The sequence below is a fragment of the Vespa velutina genome, chromosome 15, assembly GCF_912470025.1.
Source record: "Vespa velutina chromosome 15, iVesVel2.1, whole genome shotgun sequence".
NCBI classification, from domain to species: Eukaryota; Metazoa; Arthropoda; class Insecta; order Hymenoptera; family Vespidae; genus Vespa; species Vespa velutina.
In genome coordinates, this window is record NC_062202.1 from 3,396,288 (window position 1) to 3,418,787 (window position 22,500).

A 22,500-nucleotide genomic window follows, 5' to 3' on the forward strand; every position below is an offset into this window, starting at 1 on the left:
GAATGAATGAATAAATAAACAAATAAATAAATAAATAAATAAATAAATAAATAAATAAATATATGAAAATGATTTTACGTTAGAACGAACAACGTAAAAGATAATTATTATAGACATTACGTTACTTACATCGATATATTCTTCAAATTTATATTGTTCTGTAAATTCTTCGTAATATTACGATCGTATTTATTATTATGTGAAATAGAAACGATCGTTAAATAATAATAATAATAATAATAAAAATAATACAACAAAGGAAAATAAAAAATAAAAAAAAAGAGAAAGAGAGCGAGAGAGAGAGAGAGAGAGGGAGAAAGAAAGAGAGAGAAATAAAATATCGGTGTTAGGTTAAGTGTATGATAAACTGACTTTTTTGTAGATTTATTTCTCTGGTATAGATTCTGGTCTATTTGGTCATCTAGAGGCTAAACCACCCTCTTTTTTGACCGTTTGACCATATGCGTCGATGAGACCGTGAGCGTCTATGCACGAAATCGATCGTGAGGCGACGAGAACGATTTCGCGTTAATAAAAGAGAAGACAGGAAAACCCTCGGGATGAAAACGCGCTGGTCCATGAATGCTTCTCTAACTCCTCGTTCAGCTTAGTCAAATTACCAGGACATTCGCGTTGGCGAGTGGTGGTCCATAAATATAATGATACCCAGAGTGTTCCATTGAATAAAAACTCACCCTCTCTTTGTGTATCGATCTGACGATGTCCTATAACAAATATAACGTTTCGATCTAAATAATATATAATAATATTAATAATAATAATAATAATAATAATAATTATTATTATTATAACAAGGCAAACTTTGTGAGAAAATAAATGTTGAAAATTAAATGAGAGATAGTAAAAGTAAACTTTCAAAAATGTTAGATACATAAATGGAAATAATTATCTTAAAGTAATATAAATGTTTATATATAAAAATAATACATATATATATATATATATTTATAAATAATTAGAAAAAGTAATAATTGATGTAATTACCTGGAGATGAAAAATTATTGCATAAATATGGATAATAATTTCAAATTAATTAATATATCTGTAAACGATATAGATGAATAAAAAATATTTAACAAATAATATATTAAAGAATATATATGTACATATGTATATATATATATATATAAATAATTATTAATTATTAAAGACTGGACAAAAGGAAATTAATAAGATGAAACAAACGACGTGTTGCCACTTCGAAGATCTTACAAGGAATGGCGACTTAAAGAAGTTACAATTTACTAAACATACACTAGACTCCTGTATTAAACGACAGGTATGTTTACATTCACCGAGCATTCTCCAGATGTTTAAATCTCACTGCGACATTTAGAACATATTTGCTATATAGATATATATTTTCTTTCTTTCTCTCTCTCTCTCTCTCTCTCTCTCTCTCTCTCTCTCTCTCTCTCTCTGGGTGTATGTGTGTGTGTGTGTTCCTATCATTCCTTCTTTTTTTAATAAAATACATTACTCCTATATTTTTCTATTTTTTCACAGTATGCATATATAAATATATACTTCATTTTGAAAAAAAAAAAAAATATATATATATATATATTCCAAATTTTTCACAAATTATCTCGAGGAAAAATTAATCGCATTTCGAACGTGTTCTAACGCGTTCCGATCAATTGCACAATCAAAGAAAAATTCGATGTATATATATATATATATATATATTTATAGAGAGAGAGAGAGAGAGAGACAGAGAAAGAGAGAGAAAGAGAGATAGAGAAAAAAGAAATAAAAAGGGAGGGAGAGAGAGAGAGAGAGAGAGAGAGAGAGAGAGAGAGGTATCGCCCCGAGCGATTCAGCAGAAAAAACACATTTGTCAGGAACGGCAATGGTGGATGCTGCGTCGGTGATGGCAATCCCGACCGAGGATATCTTCATCTCCTCTCCGCGGGGATTAATTACTTCGTTCGCGTGGCCGAGAATAATTAATTAACGTCCGAAATAATGAAATGGGTCTTCTATAACCGGACCCATGAGCTTATTCGAGGGAAAAAGAGAAAAAATAGACAAAGAAAGAGAAAGAGAAAGAGAAAGAGAAAAAGAGAGATAGAGAGATAGAAAGAGAAAGAGAGAGAGAGAGAGAGAGAGAAAATGAATAAATTCAAAGGGATGATAAAAGCTACCGATGACCTCGTGTTACATTTTTTAAATCAGAGAATGAAATTTTCAACTTTCTTTTCATTTATTTTATTTTATTATTATTATTTTTTTGTTCTTTTTTTTTGTTCTTTTTTTTTTTTTTTTAATAGGTCTCGTTCGACACACCGTAAAAGGAGTCGGTTTTTACTTTTTTATGAGAGTAAAGTAAAAAGTATACACACACACACACAGATATATATATATATATATATACATAAATGACGTGGAATCACTATTACCGTTGGCCTTCGCAGACCTCAAGATTTTTTCTCATGCTGTTTGCAAAGGGTTAGATTACGTAGGACAGGCCGATACAGGGGCGGGAAAAGTGCGGTGGGATGAAGAGGCGAAAAAGTTTCTTTCTCGTGGCCTATGCTAAATAGGGGTACCGATGAGAAAAAAAAAATATTAATAGCCCACCCAGCCTCCTGATATTTTTTCGTTATTCTCTCCGTGTAGCGTGTCACCCATGACTACTCTCTATCTGTCTCTCTTCATCCATTTGGACCTTTTCTTTTTTCTTTTCTTTTTTCATTCCCTCCTCTGTCACCCTGCCCCAAAGTTACCCCCATGAACGATCCTCGTGCGGTAAGATATACCCATGATATCGAACCGTGCAACGACTTTTTCCCCAACTATTGCATACCACTTTTCAAATGCGCAATCATCTACCTCTCGTAAGCATCCTCTAGTTATTATATCTTATGAAAGAGAAAAAGAAAGAGAGAGAGAGAGAGAGAGAGAGAGAGAAGTACGATGTAAATTACAAGTATAACGAACCTCGAAGGGTTTTACCTTAATTAATACGTTGGAAAGAAAAATTGAATTAAGCTTGTAATCAAGATTAAAAATAATTCAAAATTATTAAAGAACATTTACATGACAATAATATTCCTAAGGCGACGAATATATAAATGATTCTACGGTGTTACTATAACGAATATATAGAAAAATATTCTAATATCATATACATAATATAATATTTAGAAAATATTCATATTCATGAGGAATTTATTTCGTAAAATAATATACAATAATTAAGAAATTATATATATGTATATTATATATAAATAAATTTTATGTATATTATAATATATATTAATAATATTATAATATACGATATATTATAATATTATTGAAACGATTAGAAATATTTTCCGTTCCATGTTAAAGATTTAAACGATTATATTCCGATATAAATTAATGAAAAAATTAATCAAATACAAAAATTCTCTATTATATTTATGAACTTATATGAAAGATATTCGATTTTTATAATCGATTTTTTATTGACCGAAACGAACCATGAAACGTTGACAAATGGATTGATTAGATGCTGTTTCTAATGATTTAGAAAAAAGAGAGAAAAAGAGAGAGAAAGAGAGAGAGAGAGAGAGAGGGAGAGAGAAGAAAAAAGAAAGTCAAAAGAGGATAGAAAATTTGGTCCTTTCGAATGATTGTGCAAGCTGCAAGATGACGTCTAGAAACCCCTATCTAGATAGCTAGCTAGTAGAGGCCATATGTATTCGAGGGGGTGGACAAGAGAGAATGCTCTAGGTGATATAATGGAAGTGCAGGACGTACGGCTTTCAGTTCCACATGTGTGAACGTTGAACATAACAGGAACCCTTTCAGACTTAGACGGACGCAGGAGCGGACGAGTTGCGTTGTCCGGACACCCCCATCAAAATCCCCTGCAGGCGGTTTACTCGCCTACCTCGTGTCCGCTTGCTTGCTTGCCTGCTTACTTGCTTGCTTCCTTGCTTGCATGCTTGCTTGCTTGCTTGCTTGCATGCTTGTATGCTTGCTTGCTTGCTTGCTTGCGCAACAAAACAACAGCTGCGATACCGAGGACAACGACGATGGTGAGAGACGTCGCTGTCGTCAAAACATCCAAATCCGGATAGGCGCAACCCTTTGAGGTCAAACGGCTGTTGTATTTCCCTCATTGTGGATATTTAAACGGATTCTAACCTTTTTCAATGACTTTATATATTTATTTTCTACTTATGCACATAATAATAAGAGATAATTTGACTTTCAATCGATCCGATTACGATTAACTTCTCTTTTTCCTTTTTTCTTTTTCTTTTCTTTTTTTTTTTTTTTCTTTTTTGCTCTTTCTTTATTTTGATTCCTTTTTCCTTTTGTTTTTATCATTTTATTATTATTATTATTATTATTATTATTATTATTGTTTCTTTTTTTTTTTCTTCCTCTTCTTCTTCTTTTTTTCTTGAATCGAAACCTCTCGTCGATAATCCTTGTTGGTTGTATTTTTCTAATGATACAAGATGGCATGTCGTATTGAAATAAAAAATATATAAAAAAAAAAAAAAAAAAGAAAAAAAAAAAAAAGAAGAAAGAAGAAAAAGAATAATAAATAAATAATTATTGAAATCATTATTATTATACAATAGATATATCCACGATTATATTGATTTAAGTATAGATAATTTTCTAAATTCATGGATTTCAATATTAGCCTAATGATAATATTAACGATAAAATGAATCTAACGTAAATACCATAAAGTATTCGAAGTAATTAATACCAATATTTTGAGATAACATTAGTTTAAATTGTAACGTGCCTTGCAGATATGTATACCTACACGTATGGAGTTAAGTGACAGACGTAACTCCTGCCTCGAAGGCACATACATATGTACATACATACATACGTACATACATTAAATGCAAAGGGTTGATGCGAATCCCTACATATAATGAAAGCGTATCGTATAAATGAACATATATATACATAAATATATATATATACGTAAACATATACGAACATATCTCATCAATGAATCTATATGAACATTTATCTTGAATGAACATTTATCGACGTATATCGTAAATGAACCTTTACGAACATTTACAATTAATGAACATACATTAACGTATAACATTAATGAATTTATACTGAAAATTTATCATGAGTATAACGTAAATGAACTTATAAGAAAATTTATCATCAATGAATGAATATATTATATATTAATGTATCACATAAATTAACCTATACGAGAATTAACAATGAATGAATATATATGTGTATGTGTATATGTTAATGTTCATAATATGAATGAATTTATACGAAAATTAATAATGAACGAACGAACGAATGAATGAATGAATGAAAATGTATTAAACGTATATCGTAAACGTATCAATATGAAAATTAATCATGAATGAAACTCTAACGTAAATGAATTTATAAGAAAATTTATCATTAATGAATATATATATATATATAACATGAACGAACCTATACGAGAATTAACAATGAATGAATATATATGTGTATGTGTATATGTTAACGTGATAATATGAATGAATTTATACGAAAACTTATAATGAACGAATGAATGGAACGAATGAAAATGTATTAACTTATACCGTAAATGTATCTAAATGAAAATTAATCACGAACGAATATAAATTAATTTATAACGTAAACGAATCTATATAAGAAAATTAATCAAAATTAACGAATATAAATTAAAGCATAACGTAAACGAATCAATATGGAAAATTTTTCAATATCAAATATATATAATATGTATACGATTAGAAAGAATTATGAATATGGATTAGTATCATTCGATGATAGATTTAAGATAAATCGTTCGAATATGATGATACAAATGAAAATTTTATTTAATGATTATACAAAAGATATATAGAGTTTCTTATTCTTCTTCTTCTTTTTTTTCTTCTTCTTCTTCTTCTTCTTCTTCTTCGTCCTCGTTCGTCCCGAACGTGGAGCGCGTTAATTACGAGCGGCTTCCGGCGATCTAGATTTCATTCTTTCCTCTCTCCGCAGTTAGGCCTCGGGAAATGATAATAGGTACGTGACCCATGTGGTCAGTTCACACGCGAAAGGAGAGTAACGACGAGTAGCACGAGGGACTCTCCTCACCTCACTTCTCCTCTTTGCCTTCTCTTTTCTTTTAACCTAGGTCTTCCCTCTCATCCTTCTCCTTATCCTCATCGTTCTCCTTCTCCTCCTCCTCCTCCTCCTCCTCTATCAGCTGAAAGGCCTCCGTTACCATTGGCGGCGCGCGTGCAACGCAAACTCCAAGTACGTTCGTCGTCGACGTTCCAACTTCTTCCATAATGCGCCTTGTACTCTCCCACACTCGAGGAGTCTCACGCCCTCACATCCTCCTCCGCGCCACCGCCTTGTGGAAGCGAGCCTCCGACGTTTCACGTGCCAACCTCCTCCTCCTCCTCCTCCTCCTCCTCCTCCTTCTCCTCCACCATCTCCCACTTTGTCTCCGACCAAAGTGATCTCGAAAACTAGATTTAGAGCTTCTTCGTTTCTTCGTTTCTTTCTTTTTTTCCATTTCTTTCTTTCTTCCTTTTGCCTCTTTTTTATCCTTTTTCTTTTGTTCTTATTTCCATTTTTTTTTCTTTTTTTTTTTCTTTTTTAATTCATTCATCACCATACAGTTCATTTCTTCCAATTCGTGTTAATGATAATGACGATGATGTTGTGATATGTGATAATACGATATCGTTATAAATTTTCGTGTTTTCTTTCCTTTCCTTTTTTTTTTTTTTTTCTTTTTTTTCTTGCATACGTAACAAGTAACGATTAATATGGCGGTACGGTCTGATCAGAAGGAAAAAAAAGAAATAGAAGAGAAAGAAAAAGAAAAAAACAAAAAATAAAAATGAGAAAAAAAACAACATAGTCATCGTTCGACGGACGGAAATGATCGTAAAGATCATCTTATGTGGTTTACCTCTAACTGAGTAAGGTGGTGATATCACGATGAAATATAATGCCATAACGTAACGATATTTACAATCGTTACCTTATATTACCTACGTTGAATCGATCGTAGGAAAAGGTGGTACAAAGATATTTGACAATGTATAGAACATTGTTATTTATTGCAAAGCGATCGAGCGTAAAGATCGGCCATTGTTCTCGACGAACGCTTAATATCAGCTTCCGAGAAACGCGAGAGAGTCGATAACGAATCATCCTCTTTCCTGAGACTTCGAAGACACCCGGTATGTTTTACTAGGTGAGAATAAGTACTTACTTACTTGGGAAAGCTAACAGTTTGAGTAAAAAGAAAAGGAAGTAAAAAAAAAAAAAGAAAAAAGAAAAGAAAAAGAATTATATATAAAGAAGAACGTGAGTGACCGGACACACGTTTCTCCCTACTGTATAAGTACTTACTTATTTACGTGTATATTTGTATGTGTGTGTGTATGTATATATATATATATATGTGTGTGTCTGTGTGTATGTGTATACGTGTGTATGCGTGTGTATGTGTGTGCTGCTTTTGCACTGACTCTTATCTACGATCTCTCCTCGTTTCGTCTTGTGACACCAGGCAGATTATACTCCATTTCATTAATTTTAATCGTCAGCGTTCTCTCGTGTTTCCTTTTACGTTTCAATTTTACTCCATCCAAATGATCTTTCTATTCGCTTTTATATTTCGTGATATACGATGACATATAGGTATTTCGTGATTTCTCTTTCTTTTTCCTTCTTCTTCTTTTTTTTTTTTTTTTTTTTTTTTTTTTTTTTTTTTTTTTTTTTAATGATCCGTAAACATCGATTTATGGAGATCAATTAAATTAAAGTTTTATTGCAAGAGAGGAATTTAATTATAGAGAGAGAGAGAGTGAGAGAGAGTGTGTGTGGGAAGGGGAAGAATATTAAGTTTATCAATCGCTAATTGATGATAATTAGATTGTTTAGATGATCGGAATACTACGGAGAATTAAAATAAGTAATTGCCTGTCAATTTTATTGATATTATCGAATATGCTATTTGATAAATCATTTTTATCGACTCGAGACGTAAAAATTTACTATTCCAAATAAATTTATATATATATATATATATTTATATATACATAGTTAAATATGTGTGTATGTGTGTGTGTGTGTGTATTTTTTTTATTTAAACAATTAAAAGAATAATATAAATATTGATCGTTCGATCAATATTATCTCTTAATTAATCGAGATTTTGCTCTATGGATAATCAACGAACGAATATATCGAGGAAAAAGAAATATTTACGATGAACGATTAGAAAAATAATGTAAACGTTGATATTCATATTATAAATTTTGTTTGGACTTATATAAAAAAAAAAAAAAAAAAAAAAAGAAAAAGAAAAAAAAGAAAGAAAAAAAAAATCCAAATATCTCTATCCGTCGTATGAAGAACAAATTGTGAGTGTACGTGGTATAGGAAAGAAAAAAAAAAGAAATAAATAAAATTGAGGAAAAAAAAAAAATTAACAAAAAAGAATTAACAAAAAAAAAAAAAAAAAAAAAAAAACAATAAAGGAATTACGTCTTACGACGTAGGTACGTAAGCGCGAGTGATTAAAAATATTTACAAACATTTTCCAATGTATTTCAACGTAAGAAATGAACTAATACATAGAATGAATAAGAATGTAAGTAAGAATGAATAAGAAAATTGACATTAGAGTTCGGCGCGAAGCCGCGTAACAAGCGTTACTCGGCGTCGCGAGGATACTCGCGCGGCGTGGTTACTTTATTAAGGGCATTCCTGACCCCGTGGCACGACCTATACGAATACGCTAAGAAAAATCCGCGACGTACAGAGAAAGTTCTCGATGGCTCTGTGAGAAACTGGCCCTGCCTGACTCCACTTGTGCTGCCGCCTTATGCTTGACTCTGTTGCTTTAACTCTCTTACTTCATTCTGCCTGCACCTTAGACGAGTGTCGCCCTCCCCCTCTCCCAACCCCCCTTCTCCCGTTTACCTCCTCCCTCGCCATCTCGGTGCCCCCCTTCCCCCCATACGAGTTTCGTTACCGATACACGCAAAAACATTTCCAACTAGACTCGTCCTTTTAATTTAACAAATAACAACAACAACAACAACAGCGACAAGGATATAACAATAACAACGACTATCGCGAAAATCGGATCAACGAAGACGTTCCGAATGTCTTCTGATGATTGATCGTTCTTGATCAAGAAAAAAAAAAAAAAAAGGAGAAATAAATAAATAAAATAAATAAAAAGAAAAGAGAACAATTATGTTTGTCCAAGAAAAGAAAAAAGAAAAAAAAGGAAAAGAGAAGGAAGAGTAAAAAGGAAAAATAAAAAGGAAAAACGATAAAAGAATTATCCAGATCTCAGATTCAATGAATTCTAATTCAACGAAATAAAGAAACAAATTTACAAAAAATCGATTCGTTTTAATATAATTACAATTAAAGATTTATCATTTTAATCCTAATCATCGATCGATATAATTCATAAGACGAGAGTTGGATGATAGGAGGGAGGGGTATTTAGATGAGAGTTAAAAAAACGAAACAAACCAAAAACCAAGGGAAACAAAAGGAAAGGAAAAATAAAATGAAAAATGATCGATTACGGAATAACAATTTCAAGATGAATAAAATTATTAATCGATTAATTAACGAAACTACGTTATAGTATGGGATAGTACATACATACATATATATATATATATATATGTATGCTATATGTATATAACCGGAGTTTGGCACCTAACGAAGAAACGTAGGACCTAGCGTCGAACAATTTTCCGTGTGGTACGATAAGATAAGCGTCCCGACAGCTCGAGTACCATAGCCTGAAAAGAAGTAAAAGAGAGAAAGAGAATGAATAGTATGTGTGCATATGTTTGTGCATCTGTGTGTGTGTGTGTGTATCTACTATGTATATAGGTATGTGTCGAGAAGAGATATATATATATATATATACAGAATGAACGAGTTAGTGAGGTGGTTGGAGTTATAGAAAAAAATATGTCGTTTTTTTACATTTATTTTTTTCTTTCTTTCTATTTTGTTCTTTTTTTTCGTTTTTGTTTACTTTTTTTTTGGAATATAATACGAAACGTGGACGGACGCGAGTCGTTTGAAGTTAATCATGGCGTAGCATCGGTGTCTGCAGTGGACAGCCCTCATGCTAGTCTCCTCGTATTGAAAAAGCGTTTATCCCGATAGGACCCTTTGTTTTAAAGTGGACTCGTTCATTGTCGAAGGCACGGACAACGTCGAGAGAGATCGGGTCTCTTCTTCTTCTTTCTCTTTCTCTCTCTTTCTCTCTCTCTTTCTCTCTCTTTCTCTCTCTCTTTCTCTCTCTCTCGTTCTCTTTCTCTTTCTCGCTCATTCACTCTTTCTGTCTATCTAACCATCCATCTATATCTATCTCTTTCTCTTTTCACTGACGAGAGTGTATATATGCTCGATATTTAAACGCGAACGATAAACGGGAACGTCGAAGCCGGTTTCTGTCGGTACCCGAGCCAATTGGCGAAGGAAAGTCCTCTTCCTCCTCCTCCTCCTCCTCCTTCTCTTCCTCCTACTCTTCTTCTTTCTCCTCCTCTTATACTCGATTATGCAAATTCGTGCAAAATTCCATAGAATTAACAGCGTCCATCGAACCGACGTATTTTCAATCTCTTCGCTTAAGAAAACCTCGAACTAATCGATTTAACTGATTGCAATAATTCAATTACGTAGAACATTAGAGAGAGAGAAAGGGGGGGGAGCAGTGGGAGGGAGGAAAAAGAAAGAAAAAAAAAAAGTTGTGATCAACGACACGATGTTCATTATTACAATTAATATATAATATTGAATTTATTGGAATATTGATATTAGTCGAATGATTAGACGATAAGTTATGAGACAATATGTTTATGTAGAAAAAATTATTCTTCTTCGATCTAATGACTTTAACGAGATTTCGTTTTATTTTCCTTCTGTCTTTTTTTTTTCTTTTCTTTTCTTTTCTTTTTTACGATCAATATACGTCTAATCAATCGATCATCGAGATTAATAAATAAATCAATGTTATATATATATATATATATATATATATATATATATATATATATATATATATTATCATGATCTTTTTTCTACAGTATTTCATTAATAATAAATTATGACGTGGATATATTAATTATATAAATATTATAGATTATTAATTGAAATTTCGATTATGTATAAGATATGTAATGTCAACGATTTAAATACTTGCTACTTATACATGCATACACACATACACGTATGTATATATATATATATATATATATATATATATATAGTATCTGTAAATTCCAATCCAATCGCTCGTGGCACACGACGACGATTGAGAAATCAGAAAAGGATAAAATGTCAGGAGGGCGATATCGCGACGCTTATGATAATTGGCGAGTAAGAATCGCCGAGTAAAATAATTAACGCTCGATCCTATGAGAATAATCAAGTAACTAAGAATGAAAGGAAGGAAGGAAGGAAGGAAGGAAGGAAGGAAGGAAGGAAGGAAGGAAGGGATAACGAGGATGTAGACAGAAGTGGTAGGTAATAGTAGCAAGGACGAGGAAGAAAATTGCTAGGACGAAAGAAACTTTTCTCCTTTATCTCTCGGAGAACTCGTTTCTGACTAGTGAGAGTGCGCGAACGCGCGAGCGCTTGCTCTCTTCTTATTCGAATAAACTTGCACATACACAGATGGAGAGAGAGAGAGAGAGAGAGAGAGAGAGAGAGACGGACACGAATATATAGACAAAGATACATATACGTTTCTATGTAATATATATATATATATGTATATGTATATGTATATGTATGTATGTATATAGATATATACCAAGCTGGCGATATATTTCACGATCAACCACCTGTGGATGACTATGCTAATTAGCAGCGTAACGTCATAACGGAGGGGCAAGGGAGAGAAAGAGTGAGAGAGAGAGAGAGAGAGGGATGAGGAAGAGAGGGAGAGGGAAAGAAAGATAGATAGACAGAGATTCTTGTTGAAGGAGAAAAGGGTGACAAGGAGAAGAAAGATGATGGAAGGGAAGAGGAGAGGGAAGCTGCGATTATTTTTCGATGCGACGCCCTCGAAAAGAAGAAGAAGAAAAAGAAGAAGAAGAAGACGAGGAAAAAAAAAAAAGAGAAAAAGATGAAAGAAGGAAAAAAAGGAAAGGAGGAAAGATAGAAAGAGATAGATAGAGAGACAGAGAGAGAGAGAGAGAGAGAGAGAGAGAGAGATAGAGTGAGAGAAAACCTTGTCCGCAGCTTCACTGGATTAATTCTTCCTCGTGAGATAAAGAAAAGCCTCGAGTTTATTCTCTCCCTCCTTCCCTCTATCTCTCTCTCTCTCTCTCTCTCTCTTTTTTTTGTGTATCTATCTTTCTCAGGTCTTTTATAACAAGAGACGAGAGCGAACGAAAACGACCGGCGGATTCGCTTTTGCTTAGAAATCCCGGAGCGTGTATGCCGTAGCGCGAGAGATAATGCACGCAAATATCGTAAAGATAAGAATGAAACGGAGGGACGGACAGTCAGTCGACGCTTACCTAGAAAGAGAGAGAGAGAAAGAGAGACAGGGAGGGAGGGAGAGGAAGAGAGAGAGAGAGAGAGAGAGAGAAATGACTGAGAAATCGGACGGTGACGTGTGGGAAGAGATAATTATATTACGAGTAATTTGTATGAGAAATGATGAGAATCTTTCATTTGTATTTTCATCTCAATTGCGCTTTTTAATTTTTCTTTTCTTCTTTTTCTTTTTCCTTTTTTTTCTTTTTTCTTTTTTCTTTTTTTTTTTTCTTATTTTTATTCTTATTTTTATTCTTATTTTTACATTTCTTTTCCTTCCGATTAAATCGATCGACATTTTTCTTCTTCTTCTTCTTCATCTTCCTCACTTTTTCTCCTCCTTATTTTTCTTTCCCCTTTTCTCTTCTTTTCCTGTGGTTTTTTTTTCCTTTTTCTTTTTTTCTCTTTTTTTCTCTCTTTTTTTCTCTCTTTTTTTTTGTTGTTGTCGTAACTTAATCGATATCGATCTTCATTTCAATCAGAGATATCGTTGAAACTTCAGTAGAAGGGAGAGGGACAGAGATCGGCTAGTTTAAATACGCTTTCCGTTTTATTCGTAAACGAACGAACGGTTCTTTCGAGAGATATTGTAAAACAAAACGAGAGGAAAAGAGACAACATCATCCATCCGTCCGTATCTCTCTCTTTCTCTCTCTCTTTTTTAAAAATTCTCTTCGTTCTATTCGCTGTTTTTTACCTTTGCTACCCCACTAGGGCTGGCCCTTTCACCCTAGAATCCGTTAGGGCAGACAGATTTTTTTACCTTCCTTCTCTCTCTCTCTCTCTCTCCTATTCTTTTTTCTCTCTGTTCCTGTCGAACCTGGAATCTTTGTCTAGAAATCTCTCTCTCTTTCTCTCTCTCTCTCTCTCTCTCTCTCTTTCTCTCTTTACGTACATACCTGTCTTCCTTTGTAGCGGCTCGAATGTACTTTCTCTCTCGTCGTTGATTTTCGATTGAAACCAGAGATCTCAAATATTGGGTCCGGGCAATCGAACAGTTAGGTTCATGGGAACCTTCGATGTTTCTCATTCGGCATGGCCGATTTTATTCTTCTCCTGTGGACGAAATATCATCTACCGTTTCTAAAAAGATCGATACCGAATACGTACAGATGATTTTTCTAATTTCTCGTCACCGAAATTATCACGGTAATATAATATTCGGGGAATATTTTTATAGAAATGTATTTAAAAAAAAAAAAAAAAGAAAAGAAAAAGGAAAAAAAGAAAGGAAAATTGTAGCTTTAAATGAATTGATACGTTATCGTCGTATCCGTACCTCAAAGACAATTACAACGATACGTATATAATGAGACAGATTAATATTGTGTCAGAAAATGATAAATGTAAGAAGAAGAAGAAGAAAAAAGAAAAAATAATAATAATAATAATAAAATTAAGAATTAATTTAATAACATAGAAAATAATATCAATGATCGTATTATTGAAAAAAAAAGAAGAGAAAAAAAGAGAGAAGAAAAAAAAACAGAGAAAATCTATAGGACAATACGAAAGGTAATGTCGAAAATTTCTTTTTTCAAATTTATAGATATGATCAAATTTATAAAAATGATCGTATATAATTTTTAAAAATAATATTAGAAGAATATCATAAGAATAATAAAATTACGAGATATTATGAAATGTTTAGATATGGAAAATGATTACCGATCACGTTCCAATGGTGGGTTACTCGAAAATAAAGGATAGCATCCTTCAAAGGATCCATTCTTTCCGACATTTTGTTTACCGGGATCGATGGGGGACACCTACGCCTTTCTTAGTCACACGTCGCTAAGGAAGTAATCCTTACGCGATTCCACGGGCTATTTCCTTCCCTATTGGGTGGTCCTATAGGTTCGATGATCCTAATCCTGGCGTGCATTATGACCACCACGAATGTATCCCGAGGTCTTCAGGATCACGGAACTCCTTTGTCGTTGACACCGTCCGAGAGAAAAAAAAAAGGAAAAAGAAAGAAAGGAAAAGGAATAAAAAAGAAAGAAAGAAAAAAAAAAGTCAGAAAAAAGAACTCCGACCTCGTAAGTCTCTTCTTCTTATTGTCCTCCTGAAATTCAAAGTTGAGGAAGAGCAACGTGAACAGTTGAACGTGAAAATGATCCACAATTTGTCATCTTTGATCCTCGATCATTATATACGCATTTCTCGAGCCTTTAAAAATTCGATTTATACGTCATGAACACGTGATATTCAAATCTATCAAATGTATCGATCCCTATTTTTTTTAATTTTGTTTCTTTATTTTTTTTTATTTTTGTTTTTTAAATAATACGAAATTCTATAATCGTTTTATTATTATTATTATTATTATTATTATTATCACGATTGTCTTGTGATCAATTATTGTGTCGATTGAGAAAATGTCAATTTTCAAAAGTCAAATCGTCCAAATTTTGTATATCTCTTGAAGTCCAATTAAAAAAGTTTGATCGGGAAGGAAAAGAAAAACGAAGAAGAAAAAAAAAAGAAAGAAAGAAAGAAAGAAAGAAAGGAAGAAAGAAGTAAACGAAGAAACAAATCCTCGTTCGAGAATCACGTAATCTCATTAAATTCGTTTAAAAAATCGACGAATAAAAATTAGACATTCCGGATCGTACAAATTGTAAGATCGAAAACGTAGGTGTTTGCGACGTCACACGGCCACGTGGCCAACAAGTTCTTGCGATGTTTCTCTCTTCGGCAACGCGCCTTTCAACGGCTAAGTGAGCCAAATGGGAGGGTCGGAGAGCATCGTGGTCAGGGATTTTACCTGACTTTCACTTAACACTCTAACTCCACGCAGCCAGGCAGGCCCTTGTCTGGTTCTCTCCTTCTCTCTCTCTCTCTCTCTCTCTCTCTATGCATCGCCGGTGCATCGCTACTCGTTCCTTACACGTCATTGCATTATGCGTTCTCATACGTACGTACATACATAGATATGCCGCGACTCGTATTTGCTTTCTTCAAGTTGCACGATCGATTCTAACGTTCTAACGTTTCCCATTATGCCATAGGATACATGTGTCCTGACGCCGCGCGTACAAATCTACGTCTTTCTTTTTTTTTTCTTTTTTTTTTCCTTTATAAAAAATTCTCTCTCTCTCTCTCTCTCTCTCTCTCCTTTCCTTTGATTTTTTTTTCTTCCGTTTAATTTTTAATTTTCTACTTTCTTCTTTTTTCTTTACCCTAACCGTGAAGAATTTTCTTTTACCGACAAAGATTTCTCTATCGTTTCAAAGATTGACCCCTTATCCCCTCCCTGCCTCCCTCCCCTCCGCAACCCCTCACATTTCTACTACGTAACCGATAGGACGACACATTGTAATGTTTGCTTCAGATAAGGAAACAGGTGGGGCACAGAGTGGACAGTGCCGCTATTTCATCTCCGTGACGTATTTGTCCGTTCGTCCGGTTCTCGTTTTTTTTTTTTTTTTTATTTTTCTTTTTCTTTTCTGTTTCTTTTTTTTTTTTTTTTGTCCCTTACCCTGACCTCCTCTTCCATCCCTCTCCACCAACCCTACGTCAACTTTTTATTTTTCGTTTGTTCAACGATAAGAACGTAAGCGCTCGACACAACCAGAAAGAGAGGGGGGGAAAAAAAAAAAAAAAAAGAAAAAAAAGGATGTCTTCTCAGACGCCGACCTTCGAAGTATGTATGTATGTAGTTTTTTTCCTAGCCGCATAAAGTCGCCTTGATTTACGATCTTTATGAATCCTTCGTGGAAACGATCGATAAGTCGTGTCTGTCTTTGGATATGGGCGATTATTTTTTTTCTTTTCTTTTCTTTTCTTTTAATTCATTCATTTATTTATTTATTTATTTCTTTTCTTTTCTTCTCTCTTTTTTCTTTTTTTTTTTTTCTTTCTTTCTTTCTTTTTCAATGAAATTAAATGAAACTCTAATTCGTCATTGTTGGTCAGCGAACAATTTTAATCGTTTGTGAACGATCATAATGATTTTATGAAATCAAGAATATGAGAGATCTATGTATCTAACGATTATTGATCCGTCTCTATTCTTTTCTTTTCCTTTTTCTTTTTTGTTTTTTTTTTTTTTTGTTTTTTTTTTTATGATCGTAAAAGTAAATCGACAACCAAAATTACGAATTTCGTAGTAAATCTACGAGACTCTACGTTTCAACGATGGTTGAAGAGAGAAAGAAAGAGGGAGAAAGAGAGAGAGAGAGAGAGAGAGAGAGAGAGAGAGAGAGAAAGATATCGATAGCTTATCGTTTCGCTCAATCAACGTAATATCTGTCTCTCGTGGACGCACGAAGGAGCAGTTTCGAAAATCACATCCTCCTTCGATGTAAAGCAAGAGAAAGAGAAAGATATATAGATAGAGAAAGAGAAAGAAAGAGAGAGAGAGAGAGAGAGAGAGAGAGAGTGCTATGAGCACGAGCTTATACATAGGAATATCGCGTTCGCTTCACGATCGGCTTATGGCTATCGATCTCCATTATGCGAGTTGATTGGCTTGGAGTAGAGCTGCTTATTCGCCAATGGCCATATACATATCAGAACTAGTCACGTGCAAGCGTTACTCGTTTCGATGATCCTGTTGTTTCACGATAATATATCTATCTCTTTTTTTTTCCCATCCGAAAATTTTTATCCTATACAGTTGGTCATAAATACAAGTTTCGCCGAATGATCAGAGATAGAAGAACGGTTACTACTTACGAAAAAAAGAAAAAAAAAAAAGAAAAAGAAAAAAGAAAAAAGAAAAAAAGAGAAAGAAAATCAAGGAAATGTAAAAAAGAAATAAAATAAAATAAAATAAGAAAGAAAAATAAGCGATCGAGATACGTTCCTGCCGAATGAAGAAACAAAAGAAAAAACAAACAAAAAAAGAAGAAAGAAGGACGATATAATGAAAGAAGAAAAAAAGGAAAAACAATAATATAGGTCACAGATAATCATAAAAAGATCGATAGGATAAGAGCTAAACGTTCTCTTTCTCGCGTCGTCTAGAAGGACGACCGATTTTGACGATCACAAGGAGAAAAGCTGACCGTGATTTTTGTGTTACACTCGGTGGAGTCCCGATAAGAAGACGATCATTTGTTAGGTGTCCTAGACGAAGTCATTGTTTCGAGACGTTTCGATCGATAACAACAACCACCACTACCACTACCATCACCATCACCATCAACATCACCAATACTACCGTCGTCATCAGCATCTACCACCCTCGTCAACTCCAACCTCCTTCTCTTCTATCCTACCTTCCGCCCTTCTACCCTCCTCCGGTACATTATTGTTTTCGTCGTCGACGACCCTGCCTGTACACTCTGTTAAAAGAAGACATCGCGATATCTATGGCAGGTTGAATCTATAGACTCCCTTATTCTTTGTCGAGCTCATCCTTTTTTCCTTAGACACTCGCTCATATACGCGCGTACACAAACACACACACACACATATATATATATATATATAAATATGTATGTATGTATATATACGTATATATACTCCCCTCCTTCAGAGAAATATTCTTTATCTAACTTTAAGAAAAACATTTTCTATATTCTCGTTGCTTCCGTATTTGAAATTAACGAATAAAAGAGAAAATCGATGTGTCCTTCTATTCTAGTTTTCAATCAAACCTCGTGTTCTTCAGAAGCCAACAGAAGAACGGAAGCAACAGAAGCAACAAACCAGATCCACGTTCTACGATACAAGCCTCGACACAGAGAGAGAGAGAGAGAGAGAGAGAGAGAGAGAGAGAGAGAGAGAGAGAGAACCCAACGATATACCCATACATACACAACTTCTTGTTGGTTAGGCTCACGTCTCACGAGAAAATCCCAATCATCGTTCTAATTACGATGAGAAAAGAGATTCTATCGTACGATAGAGTATGTAAGTAAGTAACTAAGTAAGTAAGTAAGTACGTACGTACATATATACATACATACATACATACGTGTATATGTTAGTATCCTCCGTTAAAATGGCCACGAAGTTGAAATCTCTACGAAATACGATCTTAAAGTTTACACGGACGTTTACCATAGTTTGAAAACTATAAAACCGGACGGAATTTCCTTCTTCTCTGTATAATATCACGCGTCGTCCGCCTATTTTACCTCTAAGCTCTAAAGATCTTAAAACGGAATCGAGCGCAGGTGCTTTCTACGATAAACATCGACACGAGAGAACGAACGAGAGGAAGAAAAAAGATAGAAAAATAAGAAGGAAAAGGAAAGGATTAGGAAGAAGAGGAAGAAGAGGAAGAAGTAGAAAAAGTAGAAAAAGAAGAAGAAGAAGAAGAAGAAGATGAAGAGGAACAAGGAGTAGGAACGAGAGGGATTGTACGGGGGAGCGTCGAGACGCCCGAAACATTTCGTTCTCGATCCCACGAGTTGCAAGATATCGAGAGACGTCGTCTATGGAATCGGGTCTCACCATACTACAACAAACGCGATACGCGACTATCGAAAGAAAAAGAGAGAGAGAGAGAGAGAGAGAGAGAGAGAGAGAGAGAGAGAGAGAGAGATGTATGCTTAGGGACGCGTCTAAGGTGCGCGGAGGTGGCCGATAAGTCACGGCTAGAAGGCAGGCCACGGGAGTAGCGGACGGTACAAGTTGCCGCTGCTCTTCTACTATATGTGTTAGAGAGAAAGAAAGAGAGATAGAAGAGAGAAGAGAAAGATAGAGAAAGAGAGAGAGAAAGAAAGAACGATGGTGATACGCAAGAAGGTAAAAGAGAAAGAGAGAGAGAGAGAGAGAGAGAGATGCAACGAGGGACTCGTGCAGCACGTGTACGTGTTGCTATATGTATACATGCATATATGTTAGAAAGAGAGAGAGAGAGAGAAAGAGAGTGAACGAGGATAATACGCAAGAAAGGTGAAAGACAGAGAAAGAGTAAGAGAGAGAGAGAGAGAGAGAGAGAGAGAACGAGAGAGATGCAACGAGGGACCCACGCTCGTGCAGCACGTGCATGCACGCGTACGTGTTCGCTCGTCCTCGCTCGTGTTAGTGTGCTTGCGCCAAGATATCGCGCTTTGCCGGCCATATAGGCTAGGTCGACGGAGTATATACATGGGAACCGATGCTAAGACGGGAAGAGGAGGGAAAGGGAGAGAGGGGGGGAGAAGAAGGATGAGGAGGAGGGGGAAGGGGGTAAAAAAGTCTCTGCGATGAGGCCGAAAAAATGAATTCGTGCGCATCCCGTGCCCACACATCTAACTTTCACTTTGGCTCTCGGGATCGGGCAGCCAGTCCTCGCCAACAGCAGCTTCAGCTTCACGCTCTCCTCCACCTCCTTCTCCTCCTCCTCCTCCTTCTCCTCCTCTTCCTCCTCCTTCTTCTCTTCCTCTTTTTCTTCTTCTTCTTCTTTTTCTTTATTTTCTTCTTCCCCTTCTTCTCCTTCTTCGTCTCTTTCTTCTTCTTCTTCTTATGTTTCTTCGTTCTTCTCATCGGGACCGCGCAATTCCGCGAGATATACGTCCGACGCGTTGAGACTGAACCGTTCAAACACACATTCGCCAACTCGTCGTTCCATTCTAACGAGACAGAGGAAGAGAGAAAGAGAGAGAGAGAGAAAGAAAGAGAGAGAGAGAGAAAGAGAAAATGAGTGAACCTTCTCTAATGTGAATCTTCTTCCGGCTTTAACAAATATACTTCGCTTTTTAAAAATAATTCTACACGTACATACATATGTATTCATGTATACATACGTATTTATTCATGTAGGTATATATGTATGTATGTATGTATGTGTGTATGTAAGTATATATGTATGTAGGTACGTATATATGTATGTATGTATGTATGTACGTATGTACGTATGAATGTACGTATGTATGTATGTTTTGATGAGAGAATTAAAATGATTTTTTTTTCGAACTCGTTTGTAAAAAGTTCTACGTTCTTCTTCGTTGGACAGAATAATAATATAGATATTATCTTATATAAAAAAAAAAAAAAAAAAAAAAAAAAAAAAAAAAAAAAATCGAGAACATTAATAAAATTAATCCAATTAAATTTAATCCAATAAGGATTATTAAAATAAATTAATAATTCTCATTAATTGACATTAATATTATTGTTCTTATTTCGTTTCCTTTCCCTTTTTTTTTCGTTCTTTCACTTTTTACACATTAGTTAATATTCGTTTATAATATTGCGAATTACGAGTTTTAGCACGAACTCGAAGATTTCTATTTAATAATCTATTGTCAATGATGTTTGAAATATTATTATTATTATTATTTTCTTTTTTTTTTTTTCGTTTTTTTTTTCCCCCTTCTTAAATTCATCCATTCATTCCAATCCAACGTATCTCAGTGCGAAGTTTTTAAAGAATATCATAAAACAAATAAGAGAGCGTGTAATGGAGCGATCGAAATCGATAGGGTGCAAAAGGGTTCTCTTCGATTCGATTCGAGGGAATATAGCCGGCTGACTTGACATTTTGGTAAACGACGTGGACGTGTGTTAGTAAGCAGCTCGCGGTGAATACGGTGATATTTGCACCGAGATTTGTACACCATACCGCGGCATCCTTGAACATGGAGCCGCGTTGCAAATCTCGGGCAGCACTGATATATCGCGCATCCGTATATACTCGATAACGATCTCGTCGTTTCGGTAACGATTCGAAATGTAACTCCGTTATAGGAGAGCAAACGGTTTCCTCTCGATACCCATATCTCTCTCACTCTCTCTCTCTCTCTCTCTCTCACTCTTTCTCTCTTTCTTTCTCTCTCTCTCTCTTTCTTTCTTTCTCTATCTTTCTCTCTCTTTATGGATACACGTGAGAGAATCAAAGGATTCCCCTTCTTCTATTTCTTACATATTTCTTTTTTTTTTCTCTATCTTTTTTTTTTCTCTTTTTTTTTTTTTTTTTATTTAATTAGATTTACAAATTTCAATCCTCCATATTTTTCATTTAAAAAGTCGCGGATTAATTTTCATCATTAATTAATAATATTTAGTAATATGATTTTTATGAAATTTGTTTCTTTTTCGTTTTAATTATCTTTTCTTTCCCTCCCCCCCTCCCGACCCCCTCAAACGTTTCCATTCGAATTAAGATATTGAAATTCTATACTTTGAAAAGAAGTTATTCTTTTTCTATTTTTATTTCTATTCTTTCTTTCTTTTTTCTTTTCTTTTCTTTTTTTTTCTTTTTTCTTTTTTTTTTTTCAATCGGTTCAACGACGAAAATCTCCATGCGTCCGAATTCGTTGTTTCCATTTCTTTTTCTTTTTACGAACTGGATTGGAAACTTCGATAACATCGAAAGATGTGCGATAAGTATTAGAGATTAGTGCAAAAAAAAAAAAAAAAAAAAAAAGAAAAGAAAAAAAGAGGAAGAGAAAAAAGAGAGGAGGCAAAAAAAAAAAAAAAGAAAAGAATTCGAATCTATTTATTGTTGCTTAAGTTAAGATTAAACAAGTAATGTAAGTAATTCGATCGTTCTCGCCGTTAATAAGAACGTTAAGGCGTCGAAAGAGAGCAAAGTCTTAGCGTAATCGATGTTCCGTTCGTGTTTGCGGAGTAATTGATAGTAATACGAGGGAGTAACGTGTAAACCACCGAGAGAGCTAAGCGTCCTCATTAGATACGTGCTTTTACGGCCTGGAGATAAAAGCCGAACGAGCGTGGAACGTAGAACCGGCGCTTCGACGCCGTTCTCCTTAGAAAACGCTCGTCGTGTATGTGTTACGTGTTACAAAAAAAAAAAAAAAAAAAAAAAAAAAGAAAACAAACAAAAAAGAAAAGAAAAGAAAAGAAAAAAAAAAGGATGAAAAAAGAAAGGAAGAGAAAACGAAAAGGATAAGAAATAAATGATTATTAGAAAATAAATGATTACTAGGATGATTGATTTAACATCGAAATCTAATTGATTTCATTCGACCTTGATATTATTACGAAAATATACATATATATTTATATATATATATATACACACATCGA

General features: G+C 34.4%; 1 long non-coding RNA gene across 3 annotated transcripts in view; it reads right to left on the minus strand.

Annotated features, from left to right (window-relative positions):
- The window catches only part of LOC124954323, a 49,253-nt gene that overhangs the window by 6,843 nt on the left and 19,910 nt on the right, over nucleotides 1–22,500 (minus strand). The window contains exons 2-4 of one of the 3 annotated variants that reach the window (XR_007102515.1): nucleotides 14,236–14,739; nucleotides 13,467–13,623; nucleotides 373–725 (exon numbers count right to left, since the gene is read on the minus strand). This is a non-coding gene — a long non-coding RNA (uncharacterized LOC124954323). Of the gene's footprint in view, nucleotides 1–252; nucleotides 726–13,466; nucleotides 13,624–14,235; nucleotides 14,740–22,500 lie in introns of those variants that run through there. The other 2 variants (XR_007102516.1, XR_007102514.1) reach the window with 2 other exon arrangements.